Source organism: Erinaceus europaeus, chromosome 11 (assembly GCF_950295315.1).
Source record: "Erinaceus europaeus chromosome 11, mEriEur2.1, whole genome shotgun sequence".
NCBI lineage: Eukaryota > Metazoa > Chordata > Mammalia > Eulipotyphla > Erinaceidae > Erinaceus > Erinaceus europaeus.
The window spans coordinates 110,877,215-110,897,853 of NC_080172.1; the positions used below are offsets into that span (position 1 = coordinate 110,877,215).

At 42.1% G+C, this 20,639-nt stretch overlaps 1 protein-coding gene and 1 pseudogene across 1 annotated transcript in view; both read left to right on the forward strand.

The window, feature by feature from the left end:
• LOC132541467 (PRAME family member 12-like) overlaps window positions 1-20,639 on the forward strand; it is a 140,543-nt gene that overhangs the window by 110,339 nt on the left and 9,565 nt on the right. The gene's annotated exons all lie outside the window — the stretch shown is intronic.
• Window positions 9,960-10,323, forward strand: LOC132541265 (ATP-dependent RNA helicase DDX39A-like; annotated as a pseudogene).

Here is a 20,639-nt window from a genome sequence, read left to right on the forward strand (position 1 = left end):
ACTAAGTTGGTCTAAAAAAAAAAAACCCTGCACACACCTAGGGTGTGTCTCCATCTTGAATGGGTGTAACAAAAGGTTAAAAAGATGTTGTTGATATGTAAAAGTCTCAAATTCCTTCTCTTTTTTTTTTGTCTTTTTAAATTTTATTTATTTATTTATTTTTTATTTAAGAAAGGATTAATTAACAAAACCATAGGGTAGGAGGGGTACAACTCCACACAATTCCCACCGCCCAATCTCCATATCCCACCCCCTCTCCCGATAGCTTTCCCATTCTCTATCCCTCTGGGAGCATGGACCCAGGGTCATTGTGGGTTGCAGAAGGTAGAGGGTCTGGCTTCTGTAATTGCTTCCCCGCTGAACATGGGCGTTGACTGGTTGGTCCATACTCCCAGTCTGCCTCTCTCTTTCCCTAGTAGGGTGTGTCTCTGGGGAAGCTGAGCTCCAGGACATATTGTTGGGGTCTTCAATCCAGGGAAGTCTGGCCGGCATCCTGATGACACCTGGAACCTGGTGACTGAAAAGAGAGTTAACATACAAAGCCAAACAAATTGTTGAGCAACCATGGACCCAAAGCTTGGAAAAGTGGAGAGGAAGTATTAGGGAGGTACACACTGCAAACTCTAGTGTACTTCTGCTTTCTTACTTTGGTGCCATACTCCAAACTCAGTCAATTTCTGCTTTGTGTTTCTACTTATTATTTTTTTTTACATGCATAACATTCCCCAGATTCCCATTTAACAATACAACCCCCACTATTTCATTCATCATTTTTCATGGACCTGTATTCTCCCCACCCACCCACCCACCCACCCCAGAGTCTTTTACTTCGGTGTAATACTCCAATTCCATTTCAGGTTCGACTTGTGATTTCTTAAATTCCTTCTCAATTAGAAATTTAGGTTGCTATGTTTATGCTAATAATTCTCATGCCTGAGGCTTTTTTCTTTCTATGGTTAATGTTTGTCTTTCCACATTTTATTGTTTGGTCATCCCACTTCCGGTTATCTTGTCCATCTCCAAAACTCTCTCCCTTTACACTGTCTGAACTGGAAGACACTTTGAAGAGGGTTAAAACGGGAACAGCAGCTGGCTATGATAACATCACCCCAGAACTCATTCTTAACTTGGGTCCCACGGCTAAGAAGTGGCTCGCTTCATTCCTGTCCCACATCTTGGAATCTGAGTCTATGCCCAAAGTTTGGCGTCCTGCGAAGATTATAGCGGTTTTGGAACCAAAGAAAGACCCAACACTGGCTGCCAGCTATAGACCAATTTCTCTCCTCTCCGTGTGTTACAAACTCCTTGAGAGACTGCTTCTGTCACGTATTTCTCCTCTTACAGAGAAACTCCTATCACCCACCCAAGCTGGTTTCCACCCAGGAAGATCTACCTGCGAACAAGCCCTGGCCCTCTCAACTTACTTTGAAAATGGATTCCAGAAGAATTTAAAGACGGGTGCTGTCTTTGTTGATCTCACAGCAGCCTATGACACGGTCTGGCACCGTGGTCTTCTAGTCAAGATCTCAAAATGCCTGCCTCCATGGGTGGCCAACACTATATCGTTTCTTCTCCAAAACAGAAGATTTTGGGTGCATCTGGGTGACAAGTCTAGCAGATGGAGACTTGTCTCAAGTGGCCTCCCCCAGGGCTCTGTTCTGGCTCCTACGCTATTTAATATTTACATCAATGACCTCCCAGAAACTTCTTCAAGGAAGTTCATCTACACCAATGACATCTGCTGTGCAACTCAGGCATCCAAGTTCGACATCCTCGAGGAAACACTCACGAAAGACATGTCTCTGATATCTGATTACTGTAAAAAATGGCGACTAATCCCTAGCACTGCAAAAACAGTATCATCTGTTTTCCATCTAAACCATGCCTCAGCCTCGCGTGAGCTTAATATGCAGCTTGGAGATACAAGAATCCGGCATGAAGCCCTGCCAGTCTATCTTGGCATTACTCTCGATCGCACTCTGTCATTTCACAAACATCTCATAAAAACTGCAGCAAAGGTAGGCGCAAGGAATAACATCATTGCAAGACTGGCCAGCTCCTCATGGGGTGCGAGCGCTTCCACACTGCGATCATCATCTCTGGCATTATGCTATTCCACTGCAGAATACTGTGCCCCAGTATGGTTCCGTAGCCCCCATGTTCACCTCGTCATTTCCAAATTATATTCCTCCATGAGGATAATGTCCGGAACCATCCGTTCCACCCCAGTTCCATGGCTGCCAGTTCTTAGCAACATCGTACCACCAGATATTCGTTGGGATGCAGCATCATCTAAGTTCATTTCCCATGTCTACACTTGACTGGACCTGCCAATATACACGGATATCTTCGCCCACCCTGTCCAACGCTTGATGTCTCGTCACCCAACCTGGTCCCCTATGTCTACACTGAACTTCTCAGTTCCAGACTCTTGGAATCAGAGTTGGCAGTCAGCTGAGGTAAAGAACAAACACCTCATCACAGACCCCTGTAAGCGTCAACCTGGCTTTGACCTAGCACGTTATGATTGGGTCCTCCTCAATGGCTATCGAACAGGCCATGGCTGGTGCTCCACTATGTTCCATCGCTGGGGAGCCAGAGACGACCCGAACTGCCCCTGCGGCTCCAGACAGACTATGACCCACATAGTCAACGACTGCCACCTCTCCAGATTCAAAGGAGGTCTCGAAACTTTACATCAGGCTCAACCTGATGCTGTTGACTGGCTACGGAAGAAGGGCAAATGCTAGAAGAAGAAGAAGAATTGTTTGAACTTTAAATAGCCTTGGAATCATACTGGAAGGGACTTCCTATTGTAATAGAGTTATCAATTGTGGTAAGCTTCTAACCTGATACAAGTTTTGTTTCATAAGTAAGTGAATTGCAGCTGTCAAGTTCTCTACAGAAAAGCAGGATTCCGATGGCTGACATTCCCCATCAAGACAGACGTACAACATTTCACCCCTTGGCAATTCTTCGGTGGTCATCTGCTTTGGACTTGCACTTCTATCGGACTCACTGGTACACCTTAGACACTTTGCACAAAACTGGCAGCTTCCCTTTATGCTGCTGGGCTTCTCAAACACTGACTGTAGCCAGCTGCCTTGAGACTCTAGGCCTCACCCTCCCCCCATGCTAGAAAATGTCCGTCGAGGCAAGTAACGCCCCCCAGAGGCAAAAGAAGCCCCCAGAGGCAGGATATGTTTTTTTTTAGCTGATAAAGTTTTGCCCACAGAGGCAAAAACGCCCCCCCTCAGGCCTTCCTTTGGCAGCACTCTGGTTCTTGTTACACACTTATATGTTTCTCCATGTTTGTGCAGTTTCTTTTTTTTTGAAAATGCCTGTACGATATAGGTTTCTGTTCACCACACACCCCTGATACTGTGGTCATTTAGTTAAAAAAAAAAAAGAAGAAGAAGAAGAAGGGGGAACATGTTGCTATTCTTCATGTTGGTTTGGTCCCTTTCCCCTTACCTCTGAGAGATTTGGTTTGGCCCCTGCTATTTTCATGCCTCTCTTTCTCCCCGCACCCTATGCTAAGGAGGTCCAGGGTCCCAGCAGCACCCGCTGAAGGAGAAACATGGGGAAGCACATGTTGTGGTGATTTGCCCGTTCATGAATAAAGATTAATCTGCAGCTTCTCGAACCAGCCATATGTCCCCATTATAACCATTACACTATCTACCCCATTAACTGAGTATTTCTTACCCCTTTCTAGGAAACTTCTAGGAATTGGTGCATTGCACCAAATAAAAGACTCAGGGGTGGGTGGGGAGAATACAGATCCAAGAAGCATGACATAGGACCTAGTGGGAGTGTGTTGTTATATGGAAAACTGGAAAAAGTTATGCATGTACAAACTATTGTATTTACTGTCTAATGTAAAACATTAATCACCCAATAATGAAATAAAAAAACTACTCTAGGGTATCTTTCACTGCCTATAATTGAGATATTTATGCTATCACATCATCTTTCTTCTTTGAAAATTTTATTTATTGGTTTTCAAGTGAGAGGGTTCAGAAAACTACACAGTTTGAACTGATGATGTTGATGCCTTTTATTAGTTGCCATGGATAATGCTCAAAACCAGAGCAAAAATTTCTGATAAGGCCTCTGTCATATCGTATCTCAAACAACAAAAAATAAAAATAATAAGCAAGAATTTTTGGAAGATTTTAGCTATGAGAGAGTTGTCTTTTGAGATCCAGAGAGAGATAGTAGCCTGAGCACCACAGGTACATGCAGCCCTGGGGATTAAACTGCAGCCTCTCTCCTGTGAGTCCTTTGCTCTCCCTGGGCAGCTCTCTCCCAGGTGTGAGGAATTGCTAATTAAGCTTGTCAGTACTCACCCTGGTATTTATCTTTCTCTGCTTTCTACTGAGGTCAGTTTTCTATGCTAAAATTGCAGCAATTTCTACCCAATGTGTTGTTTCATGTTTGGAAAACCGAAGGGGGCGCTACTCTCTGCCCTGATCCAGCTTTCTAGCCTTTTTTCTAAATCTGACACCATCTCCCAAGACAATACCCACCTGTGTGTTAGCTGTGGCACTCAGGAAAAAATAACGCAAAGTCATGGGCCCTTTGGAATAGACCTAAAATAGATTTCCTAGCTTCCTCATGTAGGAAGACACCAGACCACATCCGTTATATTCTCACTTTTATGTTCCTGATTATTAAACAATTTGTTTGGCTATGTATCTTTTTAAAATTTTTTATTATGTTTAATTAGTTATTGGATTGACAGCCAGAAATCAAGAGAAAGGGGGCAATAGAGAAGGACAGAGACAAAGCAACACCTGCATCCCTGCTTTACCTCTCACAATGTTTTTCCCCCTGCAGCTGGGGACCAAAGTAGGGGCATGAACCTGTGACCTTGGGCACTGTAGCATCTGTGCTAAACCAAGTGCACCACCACCTGACCCTCTGTGCTTCATTTCTTTATGTTTTTTTCAGACAACAATTTGCAAATACTATCGTGATGTCAACCTGACTTCCCTGGGCAGACTACCTCCTCAGTTTGTCTTAGAACTCCAACCCCTAGAGGCCCTCACCATTAGGGAGAGATAGAAACAGGCTGTACATATGGATCAACCTGCCAATGCTCGTGTCCACTGGAGATGTGCTTACAGAAACTAGACCTTCCACCTTCTGCACTGTTTTTTTTGGTTTTAGCAAAAGCTATATATATATTTATTTATAATTTATTTCTTTATTGGGGAATTAATGTTTTAAATTCAACAGTAAATACAATAGTTTGTACATGCATAACATTCCCCAGATTCCCATTTAACAATACAACCCCGACTATGTCATTCATCATCCTCCATGACCTGTATTCTCCACACCCACCCAAACACGCCAGAGTCTTTTACTTCGGTGGAGTACGCGAATTCCATTTCAGGTTCTACTTGTGTTTTCTTTTCTAATCCTGTTTTTCAACTTCTGCCTGAGAGTGAGATCATACCATATTCATCCTTCTGTTTCTGAATTACTTCACTCAACATGATTTTTTCAAGGTCCATCCAAGATCAACTGAAAACGGTGAAGTCATCATTTTTTACAGCTGAGTAGTATTCCATTGTGTATACATACTACAACTTGCTCAGCCACTCATCTGTTGTTGGACATATGGGTTGCTTCCAGGTTTTGGCTATTACAAATTGTGCTGCCAAGAACATATGTGTACACAGATCTTTTTGGATGGATATGTTGGGTTCCTTAGGATATATCCCCAGGAGAGGAATTGCAGGGTCATAGGGTAGGTCCATATCTAGCCTTCTGAGAGTTCTCCAGACAGTTCTCCAAAGAGGTTGGACCAGTTGACATTCCCACCAGCAGTGTAGGAGAGTTACTTTGACGCAAACCCTCTCCAACATTTGCTGCTGTTACCTTTTCTGACATATGACATTCTCACAGGAGTGAAGTGATATCTCATTGTTGTCTTTATTTGCATTTCTCTGACAATCAGAAACTTGGAGCATTTTTTCATGTGTTTCTCTGCCTTTTGGATCTCTTCTGTGGTGAATATTCTGTCCATGTCCTCCCCCCATTTTTGGATGGGGTTATTTGTTGTCTTGTTGTTGAGTCTGGCAAGCTCTTTATATATGTTGCTTATTAAACTCTTATCTGATGTATGGCATGTAAAGATCTTCTCCCATTCTGTGAGGGGTCTCTTGGTTTGGGCAGTGATTTCTTTTGCTGTGAAGCAGCTTTTTAATTTGATGTAGTCCAATAGGTTTATACTTGCCTTAGTCTTCTTTGTAATTTGATTTGTTTCATTGAAGATGTCTTTAAAATTAATGCGGAAAAGATTTCTGCCAATATTTTCCTCTAAGTATTTGATAGTTTGTGGTCTAACATCCAAGTCCTTAATCCTCTTGGAATTTAATTTTGCATTTGGTGAAATACAGTGATTTAGTTTCATACTTCTGCATGTTTCAACCCATTGTTTCCAACACCATTTGTTGAAGAGACTCTGCTTTCCCCATTTAATAGTATGAGCCCCTTTGTCAAAGATAAGATGTCCATAGGTGTGGGGTCTCATATCTGGGCTCTCAATTCTATTCTGGTCAGTGTGTCTGTTCATGTTCCAGTACCAAGCAGTTTTGATGACAATGATCCTATAATACAGTTTGAGATCTGGGAGTGTGATGCTTCTGGTTCTGTTATTTTTTTTCAAGATTATTTTCGCAATTCTATGTCTTTTCTGGTTCCAGATAAACATTTGTAGCATTTTTTTCTATTCTCCTAAAAAATGTGCTTGGGATCTTGATGGGAATAGCATTAAGTTTGTAGATGGCTCTGGGTAATATATTCATTCTGATGATGTTAATTCTTCCAATGCATGAACATGGAATATCTCTCCACTACTTTGTGTCTTTTTCAATTTCTTTGAGTAGTGACTCATAATTTTCATTATACATGTCTTTCATTTCTTTGGCTAGGTTTACTCCTAGATATTTTATTGTTTTTGTTGCTATAGTAAAAGGAATTGATTTCTGGATTTCAACTTCTTCTAACTTAGTGTTTTCATAGAGGAATGCCACTGACTCTTGAATGTTAATTTTATAGCCTGACACCTTACTGTATTGCCTGATGATTTCCAAAAGCTTCTTGCTGGATTCCTTAGGTTTTTCCATGTATACTAGCATGTCATCTGCAAATAAGGACAGTTTGACTTCTCTTCAAATCTGTATCCCTTTAATTCCTTGTTCCTGCCTGATTGCTATGGCAAGAACTTCCAACTCTTTGTTGAATAGTAATGGTGATAGTGGGCAGCCCTGTCTAGTACCTGATCTGAGTGGAAATGCTTCTAGTTTTTCACCACTGAGTATGATGTTGGCTGTAGGTTTGCTATATATAGACTCCACTATCTTCAGGAATTTTCCATCTATTCCCATTTTTGTAGTGTTTTGATCATAAAGGGTTGCTGTATTTTCTCAAAGGCTTTCTCTGCATCTATTGATATGACCATGTGGTTTTTGGTCTTGCTTTTGTTGCTTTGGTGGATCACATTGATTGATGTATGTATATTAAACCAACCTTGCATGCTTGGGATAAACCCCACTTGGCCATGATAAACAATATTTTTGATATACTGCTGTATGTGGTTGGCTAGAATTTTGTTCAATATATTCGCATCTATGTTCATCAGAGATATTGGTCTGTAGTTTTCTTTTTTGGTTGTGTCTCTGTCTGCTTTTGGTATCAGGGTGATGTTGGCTTCATAGTAGCTGGCAGGGAGTATTCCAGTGTCTCAATATTCTGAAAGACTTTTAAAAGTAGAGGTATTAGTTCTTCTTTGAAAGTTTTGTAGAATTCATTTGTAAAACCATCTGGTCCAGGACTTTTATTTTTGGGAAGATTTTTGATAACTGTTTCAATTTCATTAGCTGTGATGGGCCTGTTCATGTTATCCACTTCCTCTTTACTTAGTTTTGGAAGTTGGTAGGTATCTAGGAAATCGTCCATTTCTTCCAGGTTCTCTAGCTTGGTGACTACTAGTTGTTCATAGAAGCCTCGCAAGATATGTTGAATTTCTGTGGTGTCTGTTGTGATAGCTCCTCTATCATTTACTTTCCGATTTATTTAGGTCTTCTCCCTTTTTTGTTTTGTGAGTCTGGCTAAAGGTTTGCCAATTTTGTTTACTCTTTCTAAGGACCAACATTTACATTCATTGATCATTTGTATGGTTTTCCTGTTCTCAATGTTATTTATTTCTTCCCTAACTTTAGTGATTTCTGTCCTTCTGGTTGCTTTAGGATTCCTTTGTTGTTCTTCTTCTAGGTCTCTAAGATATGCAATCAGGCTATTTATTTGTGCTTTTTCTTGTTTCCTAATGTGTGCTTGTATAGCTATGAACTTCCTTCTTAGGACTGCTTTAGCTGTGTCCCAAATATTTTGATAGCTTGTGTCTTCATTTTCATTGAACTCTCGAAACATTTTGATTTCTTCCTTGATTACCTCTTTTACCCAGAAGTTATTAAGAGGTGTACTGTTGATCTTCCACATTTTGAGACTGTTGCTAATCTTTTGTTGATTGTTAAGTGTTAGTTTCATTCCACTGTGGTCTGAGAAGTTGCTTGGGATGATTTCAATGCTCTTGAATTGGCTGATGCTGTCTTTGTGGCCTAACCTATGGTCTATATTTGAGAATGACACATGTGGATTTGAGTAAGATGTGTATTCCAGTTTCTTGGGATGAATGACTGAAAATGTCCAATAGTTCTAGTTTATCTATCTCTTCACTAGCTCCCTTATATCTTTACTGATTTTCTGCCTGGATGATCTGTCAAGTTGAGAGAGTGGGGTGTTGAAGTCCCCTACTATGATTGCGTTACAGATAATATATTGCTGTAGCTCTTTCAGTAGAAGTTTGATGTATTTAGATGGCTTCTCATTGGGTGCATAGATGTTAATAATTGTTAAGTCCTCTTGATTGACTGATCCTCTGAGCATTAAGTAGTGTTCATTCCTATCTTTTTAAATCTTATATATTTTAAAGTCTATCATGTCAGATATGAGATAAGCTGTTCCTGCCCATTTTTGTGGGCCATTGGCTTGTATGATGGTTTTCCATCCTTTCACTTTAAGTCTGTGTTTGTCTTGTCGAGTTAGGTGGGTTTCCTGTAGACAATATATTGTTGGGTTGTGTTTTCTGATCTATATTCCTGCTCTGTGTCTTTTAATAGGTGTATTCTGCCATTGACATCAAAGATTGAAGATATTTTAACGCCATTCTTGTAGAGTTTTAGAGTGTTTTGATACATGTCCTATTTGTGGTGGTCTGGTGGTTTATAGGAGACCTTTCAGAATTTTTTTCAGGGCAGGTTTGGTGATGGTTGCTTCCTTCAACTGTTGCTTGTCTGAGAAAGTTTTGATGCCTCCATCTAGTCTGAATGACAGTCTAGCAGGATATAGTATTCTTGGTTGAAAGACACTCTCATTGAGCACTTGATAGATATCCTGCCATTCTCTTCTGGCCTGTAATATTTGTATGGCGAATTCTGCTGCTAATCTTATGGGTTTTCCTTTGTAGGTGATTCTTTGTTTTTCTCTTGCAGCCTTGAGTATCCTTTCTTTATGCTTATTCCTTTCCATTCTAAGTATGATATGTCCTGGTGCCTTTAGGTCTGGGTTAATTCTGTTTGGGACCCTCTGAGCTTCTTGAATCTTTATGTCTTTGGTGTTGTCTAGACTAGAGAAACTTTCAGCTATTATGGCCTGGAGAATGCTTTTTTCCTCTCCTTCTCTTTCATCCTCTGGTATGCCAATAATGTGTATATTGTTTCTTCACTTCTAAAGCCCTTTCTTCCCTTATATCCAAGTCACAATTACAACTGTTGATACTTCTAAGCATCCTTTCCTTTTCTCTTTCCTCTCAGATAAGTGAAATAGTGCTTGATGTCCATTGATATTTTCTTGATTTTATTTGCTGTTTCAGTAATTGTATAAAAATGAAGAAAAACTTCCCGGCCATCGCCATCCACTGGGGCATGGCCCAGGAGGAGAGTCTGTTGCACTATCAGCAGTTCAAGGACTTCCAGAGGCGGATCCTTGTGGCCACCAACCTGTTCGGCGGCAGCATGGACATCGAGCAGGTCAACATCGTCGTCAACTACGATATGCCAGAGGACTCCGACACCTACCTCCACCACGTATCCCATGCCGGCTGCTTTGGCACCAAGTCCTGGCCATCACGTTTGTGTCCAACGCGGGTTATGCTGAGATCCTCAACGACATGCTGGAATGCTTCTAGGTGAACGTGGCTGAGCTGCCCAGGAGATCCACATCTCCACCTACATGGAGCAGATCTGGTAACCCCGTGCCCAAGGCCCAGGACCAGCACGCCCCACCCCAGTCGCCTCTGTTTTTGCTGTCTGTATGCCATATGTTTTTGTGAAAGAATAAATTTTTATTACAGAAAAAAATTTTCTTTATTTATTAATGAGAAAGATAAGAGGAGAGAGGGAAAGAACCAAACATCGCTCTAGACATGTGCTGATGGGCATTGAACTCAGGACCTCATGCTTGAGAGTCTAGTGCCTAAACCACAGCACCACCTTCAGGACCACCCAAAGCTTATTTTTACATGCCAAAAATTAAATTTCATAAATTTTTTATTAGTGATTTACTAATGATCAACAAGAATGGGTATACTTGCAAACAATTCCAACTACTAGAGTTACATAGCCTATCCCCTCCATTGAAATTTGTATATTGTTTTAGTTTTTTAAATTTATTTCATTTATTTATAAAAAAAGAGAGACATTGACAAAAGCAAAGGATAAGAGGGGTACAACTGCACACAGTTCTGACCATCAGATCTCCATATCCCATCCACTGTCCTGATAGCTCTCCTACTCTTTAGCCCTCTGGGAGTATGGACCCAAGGTCATTGTGGGATGCAGAATGTGGAAGGTCTGCCTTCTATAATAGCTGCCCTGCTGAACATGGGCATTGACTGGAAGATCCAAACTCCCAGCCTGGCTCTCTCTTTTGCAAGTAGGGTGGGGCACTGGGGTTGTGGGTTCCAGGACACATTGGTGGGGTCCTCTGTGCAGGGAAGTTTGGTCAGCATCATGCTAGAACCTGGAACCTGCTGGCTGAAAAGAGAGTTAACATACAAATCCAAAGAAATTGTTGAACAATCATGGACCTAAAGGTTGGAATAGTGCATATGAAATGTTGGGGGGGGGTTTCTCCATTTTGTAGATACCTAATAGGCATATTTTAGTCCACATGGATCCCAGTCACTTTCAAAGCCAGCAACAAGCAGCTCCTGACAGCTTTCAACCTGACGCTGTTGACTGGCTACGGAAGAAGGGCAAATGCTAGAAGAAGAAGTTATATTACAATGGGCCCTTAGCTATTCTAATTTTTTGTTGTTGTTGTTGTTGCTGCTGTTTTCTGATGCTGAAATCTGATATACATGTGAATTCAAGTCATTGTCCTGGGAGGTGATTTTATGGCTGGGAAAGAGAAGGAATGCTGCATCAGGGAAGAGAGTAGCTCCCTACCACTAGGGTTCCATATCCCAGCCCCTCCATTGGAAATGTCTGTATTCTTTATCCCTCCTGGAGAATGTCCCCAGGATCATTATGGGGTATAGAAGGTGGGACTTCTGGCTTCTGTAAATACTTCTTCACTGGGCATGGTCATTCACAGGTTGAGCCATACTCCCAGCCTGTTTCTCTCTTCCCCCAGTGAGGTAGTTCTCTGAGGAGGGAGAGTTCCAAGACAGATTAATGAGGTCATCTGCCCAGGAATTGTCATTGGCATCATGGTAGTATCTGAAAATTGATGGCTGAAAAGCATTATGATACAAAGCAGAGAAAATTGTTTAATATTCAGGAACCAAAACTTAAGAATATAACAGGTGAGATTTTGGGTCTTCAAGTTGGAAGAATCTAGGAAGTCTAGTTTAGGTCTATGTTGGGCAGGACACCATCTACCCCCTGCTCCATTGCTTAAGGCTGTGGACTATTTACATAACCACTGTTTTACCGGAGGCCTGCCCTGCCTCTAGGGCACTGGTTTAATACCCACTGGTTCTCACTCCTTGGTGACAAAGAGCAGTGCGTTTCTGTGCAGGAACTGAGCCCCAGCAACAGATCTGATGGCAAGGAAAACAAATCATGTTACTCCAAGCAGATAACTAAAAAGATAGAAAGGGGAACATGCGGTAAAATCAGGGCTGGTTTTGGGTATTGCAACAAAAGGACTCAGGGGAAGGAAGACTGGGAGAGGCATGGATCCACTCCTGAGTTCTCAGTCCTGGTCCTAGATGATAGGCCTGACTTGGGCATGAGAGTGATTTACAGACATCTTTCTTGATGAAATAAGAAGTTGCAACCCTCTGCCAGCACCTGTATTGTGAATCATGTACGTCCAAATAAAAAAGGAAGATGTCAAGTAACAACATTTCTAAAATTGTCATTTTAAAAGGTGGAAAAATGAATAAACAAGTGCACAAACCATCACATTTTTTGGAATAAAAACGAGTCTATGAAGAGAAAATATCAAATGCTGGACTCTGTTCTCTCTAGGAAGGGATAAGTTCATCCAGGGAGCACCCACTAGTAGGCAGGTCATGTACTGATCTCCGCCTCATTCACAAATACAGACTTATTATTACTATTATTATTTATAAAAGATAAAGAAAAAAAGTATGGAAAAGCAAAAGTAAGCAGGAAGGGGAAATAGGATACTGGTTATGCAAAGAGACTCTCATGCCTGAGGTTCTAAAGTCCCAGTTTCAGATCATACACCAACATATGGCAAAGCTGAGCAGTGCTCTGGTGTTTCCCTCTGTGTGTCTCTTGCTCGGCATTTCTCTCAAAAACAAAATAAATTATATATATATATATATATATATATATATATATATATATTGCCACAAAAATAACCCCTGCTAATTTCTTGTGTATTTTACCATATTTGCTTGACTGTGTGCTCAGAACTCAGGTCTCTGGAGAACCCACGGGCAGACTGAAGAACTGGAAGGCTCTGCTTCCTTGTTTAGGGACCTACACTTTTATATCCTATTCAGGATAAACCCTACTCCTCCAAATACCTGGAAGAAATAGTTCCCTTGAGGAAAGAGGATACCTCCTTGGATCAAAAATACTCTCAGGCTAATCCTGACTAAGACACTCCCTTATATTTCTTTCAGATTCACTGCAGGAGTAAAGATATCTTCAGAAAAGGAAAAACTGAGAGAATCAATTACAACCAAGCTAGAGCTACAAGAACTTCTAAAGAGTCTCTTCTAAAAGCAAATACACACTTATAGTCCAGCATAAAAAAAATAGGACTGACATATTTCAAATTCACTAAACATTCCTGGTCTAAACTCACCCATGAAAAGGCTCAGAGTTGGAATGTGGATCAAGATCATGCACCAAACACACGCTGTCTGCAGCAGACCTATGTGGTCCAAAAAGACCAGAATAGGTTCAAAGGGAAGGATGGAAATCCATCTTTTGAGCCCCTGTTGAGGGGGAATAGGGACACCTTGTTCATATTTGATAAGATGGATTATGGATTTCAAACTAATTAAAACTATGAAACAGAAAGACAAGCTACATAATGTCCAGGGACTCAGTCAACTATGAGTAGCTCACACTGCTCAACATCTAGGCCCAGGGAAAGGGCAGCACATCAAGCGACAGCGTCCCTGAGACACCTGAGGAAGTGTGTCCAGAGCAATATCCTCAGAGTAGGGGGCTAACTCCCCACTCTCTAGAGCAGGTACATCAGGCAGGCAGAACACTAGTAAGGAGACAAAAGAATTAAATGAAGAGCTGGACAGGTTAGAAAAGCAAACACATAATCAGAGTCCTGCTGATACATGCTGAAGTACTGCTAGAATTGGGATTCAGAGCTCTTTATACTTCTCCACTCAGCCCCCAAAACGACTCATTTACAATACAAGATGTCTCCTGATTCTCTCTCTCTTTTTTTATTTTTATTTTAGTACTATTACTTTCTTAAAATTTTTACCAGAGTATTGCTCTGGTTTACGATGGTGCCAAGTATTGTAGCTGGCACTTCATAGCCTCAGGCATGAAAGAGTTTATGCATAACCATTATGCGATCTATCCCACCCTCTACTTTAAGTGTTTTTTTTATTTATATTGACTTTACATAAGTACTCACAATATAGACTTAGATATATAGATATATAGATTTAACATCAAGTATAGTATTTAAACAATGATGACCAGAGAGCATACACAAGTATATAAGACCAAAACATCACCATTTCTGGAGGCATAGTTAAACCTGAAATGTGTTCACTTCAAAACACAGAGAAACTGTTTCAGCAGCCAGGAAGTGGCCAAGAGGTAGAAATCTGCATGTGAGCAGCAAGTCCCCAGACCAGCTCAGCCAGAGTTATTACTAAACTGATACAAGGACCTGAGGCTCCAGCTCATGAAACGATGCCAGCTATTCTTACTGTTGACTTTCAAAAGGGGAAGTCAAGTGCATCAGTTCAGCAGAGTACACACACACACACTCACATAGTACCTGGTCACCCTCACGGCGTAATCAAAGGTCTCACTGTCCACTCTTGGTATCTGACTCTCCTAGACACCCTCAAGCAGGAGTCCTTTGGCTTGGCTTAGTCAGCAGCCTCTCACCCCTGGTGCACTCACTTTATTTCTCTCAGCAACTTCCCATCCCCTGAGGCTGTGCTCCCTCACTCTACACAGCCTCTTGCCCCTGCAGGCTGGAAATGAAGCCCAGGTCGGCAGTGTGGGCTCTTCCCCTACTGAGTGTCTGGAAAGAATGACTTCCCCACTAATTTCCTCCCAGCATAGGATTCCCTGACACAGCTTACATGGATATTAATTCCAAAATAGAGAGGAATATCCAGATCACATAAATAACCTAAGTAACTAAGAAACTACACACCATTAGCACTTACTCGACTTGGTTAACCTCAAAATTGTCTATTCCATCTAGAATGTAAAAAAACAGCTTTTGCTTTCATTTATCAGAGCACAGCTCAGCTCTGTTGTTATTTTTTTTTTACTTATTTATTCCCATTTGTTGCCCTTGTTGTTTCTTTTTATCATTGTAGTTAATATTGCTGTCATTGTCGTTGGATTATACATAGAAAAATGGAGAGAGTAGAAGACAGAGAGGAGGAGAGAAAGACAGACACCTGCATTCATAGCCTGTGAAGTGACTCTCCTTCAGTTCAGGGGGCTGGGAGCTCTAACCTGGATCCTTAGGCCAGTGGTTGCGCATTGTGCCACCTGAGCTTAACCCAATGTGCTACTGCCCAACTCCCTCAGCTCTGGTTTATGGTGCAGGGGATTGAAACTGCGCTTCACAACCTTAGGCAGGAGATTCTCTTTGCATATCCATTATGCAATCTACTACCACTCCTCAAAGCATGTTTATTTGTGATCAAGTATTGAAATGTTGTCATACACAGATTTAGGAAGCAACTAAAAAGTTTCCTAGAAAGGGGTAAGAAATACTCAGTTAATGGGGTAGATAGTGTAATGGTTATAATGGGGACATATGGCTGGGCCGAGAAGCTGCAGATTAATCTTTATTCATGAACGGGCAAATCACCACAACATGTGCTTCCCCATGTTTCTCCTTCAGCGGGTGCTGCTGGGACCCTGGACCTCCTTAGCATAGGGTGCGGGGAGAAAGAGAGGCATGAAAATAGCAGGGGCCAAACCAAATCTCTCAGAGGTAAGGGGAAAGGGACCAAACCAACATGAAGAATAGCAACATGTTCCCCCTTCTTCTTCTTCTTCTTTTTTTTTTTTTAACTAAATGACCACAGTATCAGGGGTGTGTGGTGAACAGAAACCTATATCGTACAGGCATTTTCAAAAAAAAAGAAACTGCACAAACATGGAGAAACATATAAGTGTGTAACAAGAACCAGAGTGCTGCCAAAGGAAGGCCTGAGGGGGGGCGTTTTTGCCTCTGTGGGCAAAACTTTATCAGCTAAAAAAAAACATATCCTGCCTCTGGGGGCTTCTTTTGCCTCTGGGGGGCGTTACTTGCCTCGACGGACATTTTCTAGCATGGGGGGAGGGTGAGGCCTAGAGTCTCAAGGCAGCTGGCTACAGTCAGTGTTTGAGAAGCCCAGCAGCATAAAGGGAAGCTGCTAGTTTTGTGCAAAGTGTCTAAGGTGTACCAGTGAGTCCGATAGAAGTGCAAGTCCAAAGCAGATGACCACCGAAGAATTGCCAAGGGGTGAAATGTTGTACGTCTGTCTTGATGGGGAATGTCAGCCATCGGAATCCTGCTTTTCTGTAGAGAACTTGACAGCTGCAATTCACTTACTTATGAAACAAAAATTGTATCAGGTTAGAAGCTTACCACAATTGATAACTCTATTACAATAGGAAGTCCCTTCCAGTATGATTCCAAGGCTATTTAAAGTTCAAACAATTCTTCTTCTTCTTCTAGCATTTGCCCTTCTTCCGTAGCCAGTCAACAGCATCAGGTTGAGCCTGATGTAAAGTTTCGAGACCTCCTTTGAATCTGGAGAGGTGGCAGTCATTGACTATGTGGGTCATAGTCTGTCTGGAGCCGCAGGGGCAGTTCGGGTCGTCTCTGGCTCCCCAGCGATGGAACATAGTGGAGCACCAGCCATGGCCTGTTCGATAGCGATTGAGGAGGACCCAATCATAACGTGCTAGGTCAAAGCCAGGTTGACGCTTACAGGGGTCTGTGATGAGGTGTTTGTTCTTTACCTCAGCTGACTGCCAACTCTGATTCCAAGAGTCTGGAACTGAGAAGTTCAGTGTAGACATAGGGGACCAGGTTGGGTGACGAGACATCAAACGTTGGACAGGGTGGGCGAAGATATCCGTGTATATTGGCAGGTCCAGTCGAGTGTAGACATGGGAAATGAACTTAGATGATGCCGCATCCCAACGAATATCTGGCGGTACGATGTTGCTAAGAACTGGCAGCCATGGAACTGGGGTGGAACGGATGGTTCCAGACATTATCCTCATAGAGGAATATAATTTGGAAATGACGAGGTGAACATGGGGGCTACGGAACCATACTGGGGCACAGTATTCTGCAGTGGAATAGCATAATGCCAGAGATGATGATCACAGTGTGGAAGCGCTCACGCCCCATGAGGAGCTGGCCAGTCTTGCAATGATGTTATTCCTTGCGCCCACCTTTGCTGCAGTTTTTATGAGATGTTTGTGAAATGACAGAGTGCGATCGAGAGTAACGCCAAGATAGACTGGCAGGGCTTCATGCCGGATTCTTGTATCTCCAAGCTGCATATTAAGCTCACGCGAGGCTGAGGCATGGTTTAGATGGAAAACAGATGATACTGTTTTTGCAGTGCTAGGGATTAGTCGCCATTTTTTACAGTAATCAGATATCAGAGACATGTCTTTCGTGAGTGTTTCCTCGAGGATGTCGAACTTGGATGCCTGAGTTGCACAGCAGATGTCATCGGTGTAGATGAACTTCCTTGAAGAAGTTTCTGGGAGGTCATTGATGTAAATATTAAATAGCGTAGGAGCCAGAACAGAGCCCTGGGGGAGGCCACTTGAGACAAGTCTCCATCTGCTAGACTTGTCACCCAGATGCACCCGGAATCTTCTGTTTTGGAGAAGAAACGATATAGTGTTGGCCACCCATGGAGGCAGGCATCTTGAGATCTTGACTAGGAGACCACGGTGCCAGACCGTGTCATAGGCTTCTGTGAGATCAACAAAGACAGCACCCGTCTTTAAATTCTTCTGGAATCCATTTTCAAAGTAAGTTGAGAGGGCCAGGGCTTGTTCGCAGGTAGATCTTCCTGGGCGGAAACCAGCTTGGGCGGGTGATAGGAGTTTCTCTGTAAGAGGAGAAATACGTGACAGAAGCAGCCTCTCAAGGAGTTTGTAACACACGGAGAGGAGAGAAATTGGTCTATAGCTGGCGGCCAGTGTTGGGTCTTTCTTTGGTTCCAAAACCGCTATAATCTTCGCAGGACGCCAAACTTTGGGCATAGACTCAGATTCCAAGATGTGGGACAGGAATGAAGCGAGCCACTTCTTAGCCGTGGGACCCAGGTTAAGAATGAGTTCTGGGGTGATGTTATCATAGCCAGCTGCTGTTCCCGTTTTAACCCTCTTCAAAGTGTCTTCCAGTTCAGACAGTGTAAAGGGAGAGAGTTTTGGAGATGGACAAGATAACCGGAAGTGGGATGACCAAACAATAAAATGTGGAAAGACAAACATTAACCATAGAAAGAAAAAAGCCTCAGGCATGAGAATTATTAGCATAAACATAGCAACCTAAATTTCTAATTGAGAAGGAATTTAAGAAATCACAAGTCGAACCTGAAATGGAATTGGAGTATTACACCAAAGTAAAAGACTCTGGGGTGGGTCGGTGGGTGGGGAGAATACAGGTCCATGAAAAATGATGAATGAAATAGTGGGGGTTGTATTGTTAAATGGGAATCTGGGGAATGTTATGCATGTAAAAAAATAATAATAAGTAGAAACACAAAGCAGAAATTGACTGAGTTTGGAGTATGGCACCAAAGTAAGAAAGCAGAAGTACACTAGAGTTTGCAGTGTGTACCTCCCTAATACTTCCTCTCCACTTTTCCAAGCTTTGGGTCCATGGTTGCTCAACAATTTGTTTGGCTTTGTATGTTAACTCTCTTTTCAGTCACCAGGTTCCAGGTGTCATCAGGATGCCGGCCAGACTTCCCTGGATTGAAGACCCCAACAATATGTCCTGGAGCTCAGCTTCCCCAGAGACACACCCTACTAGGGAAAGAGAGAGGCAGACTGGGAGTATGGACCGACCAGTCAACGCCCATGTTCAGCGGGGAAGCAATTACAGAAGCCAGACCCTCTACCTTCTGCAACCCACAATGACCCTGGGTCCATGCTCCCAGAGGGATAGAAAATGGGAAAGCTATCGGGGGAGGGGGTGGGATATGGAGATTGGGCGGTGGGAATTGTGTGGAGTTGTACCCCTCCTACCCTATGTTTTTGTTAATTAATCCTTTCTTAAATAAAAAATAAATAAATAAATAAATAAATAAATAAATAAATAAATAAAATTTAAAAAGACAAAAAAAAAGAGAAGGAATTTGAGACTTTTACATATCAACAACGTCTTTTTAACCTTTTGTTACACCCATTCAAGATGGAGACACACCCTAGGTGTGTGCAGGTTTTTTTTTTTTTTAGACCAACTTAGTTAAAATATATTGATAGTTAACTAATTTTTACCTAGGACTCTAAATGTAAGTTAATTTTATCTTTATGAGAATTATGTTGAAAACCTTTTACATTTAACTTTGTCTGGTAAGAATATACCCTTAAAGTTAATGTTACCAAACTTTAAACACACACATACACATTGTCTTCAATACACAAGGAGAGAAACTTTTGTTACGAAGACATGTCATTTCAAACACGAATTCAGATCTGTACTGTCTTAGCCATTTGGGGAGTGCGTTGTCCAGCGGTGGCCTCTTGAGGAACTTCAGCTTCAAGAATTGTAGGTAGCGATCTCTGGATGAATCTCTGTGTATTCTAGCTCATCCACCTTCAGATCCAAGCTAGAGATCCTGGCCAGGGGGCCCAGTTTTGGCAGGGAGCCTGTGGTCTCCAGGTGGTCCTGGATCTGTGCAGATTTCATAGCAAGAGGGTGGGAGGCCCAACTGTGCAGAAGGCATGCACCTAGGTGCCCCGGGGAGGCAGCCATGATGGGCTGCCATGTCTGCTGCCCTGCTCCCATCCAATGTCCCCTTCCCCCTACCTCTGAGAGATTTAGTTTGGCTCCTGCTAGATTTTTCTCTGTTTCCCATAGTTTTTTTTTTTTTTAATTTCTTTATGGGGGAATTAATGATTTATGCAAATGAGTCTCTAGCCTGAGGCCATCATATCTGAGCTGATCTCCTCATCCTGTGAAGAACCACCCTGTACCTCCAGGCAAGGATGAGAACAGAGCCCCACCCTGCCCACTGCTGTTCTGTAGAATGAATGGATCTCCATTTTAACCAACCCCTGAAACATTAAATTCTTTTTTGGTTTTATTTTTAATGAATGCTGTAATACTGGTTCACCAAATTACATGTCAACAGGTGTATAATTCTGGACAGGAGTAGATAGTATAATTGTTACTTAAAGAGATTCTCATACCTGAGGCTACAACGTCCCAGGTTCAATCCTCTGTACTCTAAGGCAGAGCTGAGCAGTGCTCCACAAAAAAAAAAAAAAAAAAAAAGGAGAAAAAGTAGGGGAGTAGGGTTATAATTCCATAATATTCCCATTGCCACCGTTCTGAATCCCCAATCCCACCCAAGCCCCAGCAGTTCTTTTAAGTTGAACATATGAGTTAACTGTCATCTCTACAACTATCTGTCTGCGTTTGTAGACAGTGCCCTCTTTTTCTTCCAGTCCCCACACACTCTTCCTTTCCAAGTCTCACATAATCCGATTCCTACAATCAAAGCTAGGGTTGTTAAAACATTAATGTTCTTCTGTTATTGTCAATACTATTTTGTAATCATTATGATATGATCCTAGAGTCCAACATTGATACTCCTGGGTGCTGTGTTCCTGGGGTTCCGTGGGAGCAGATTGAATTCTCCCCAGTGTCACACCTAGCACTGAAAT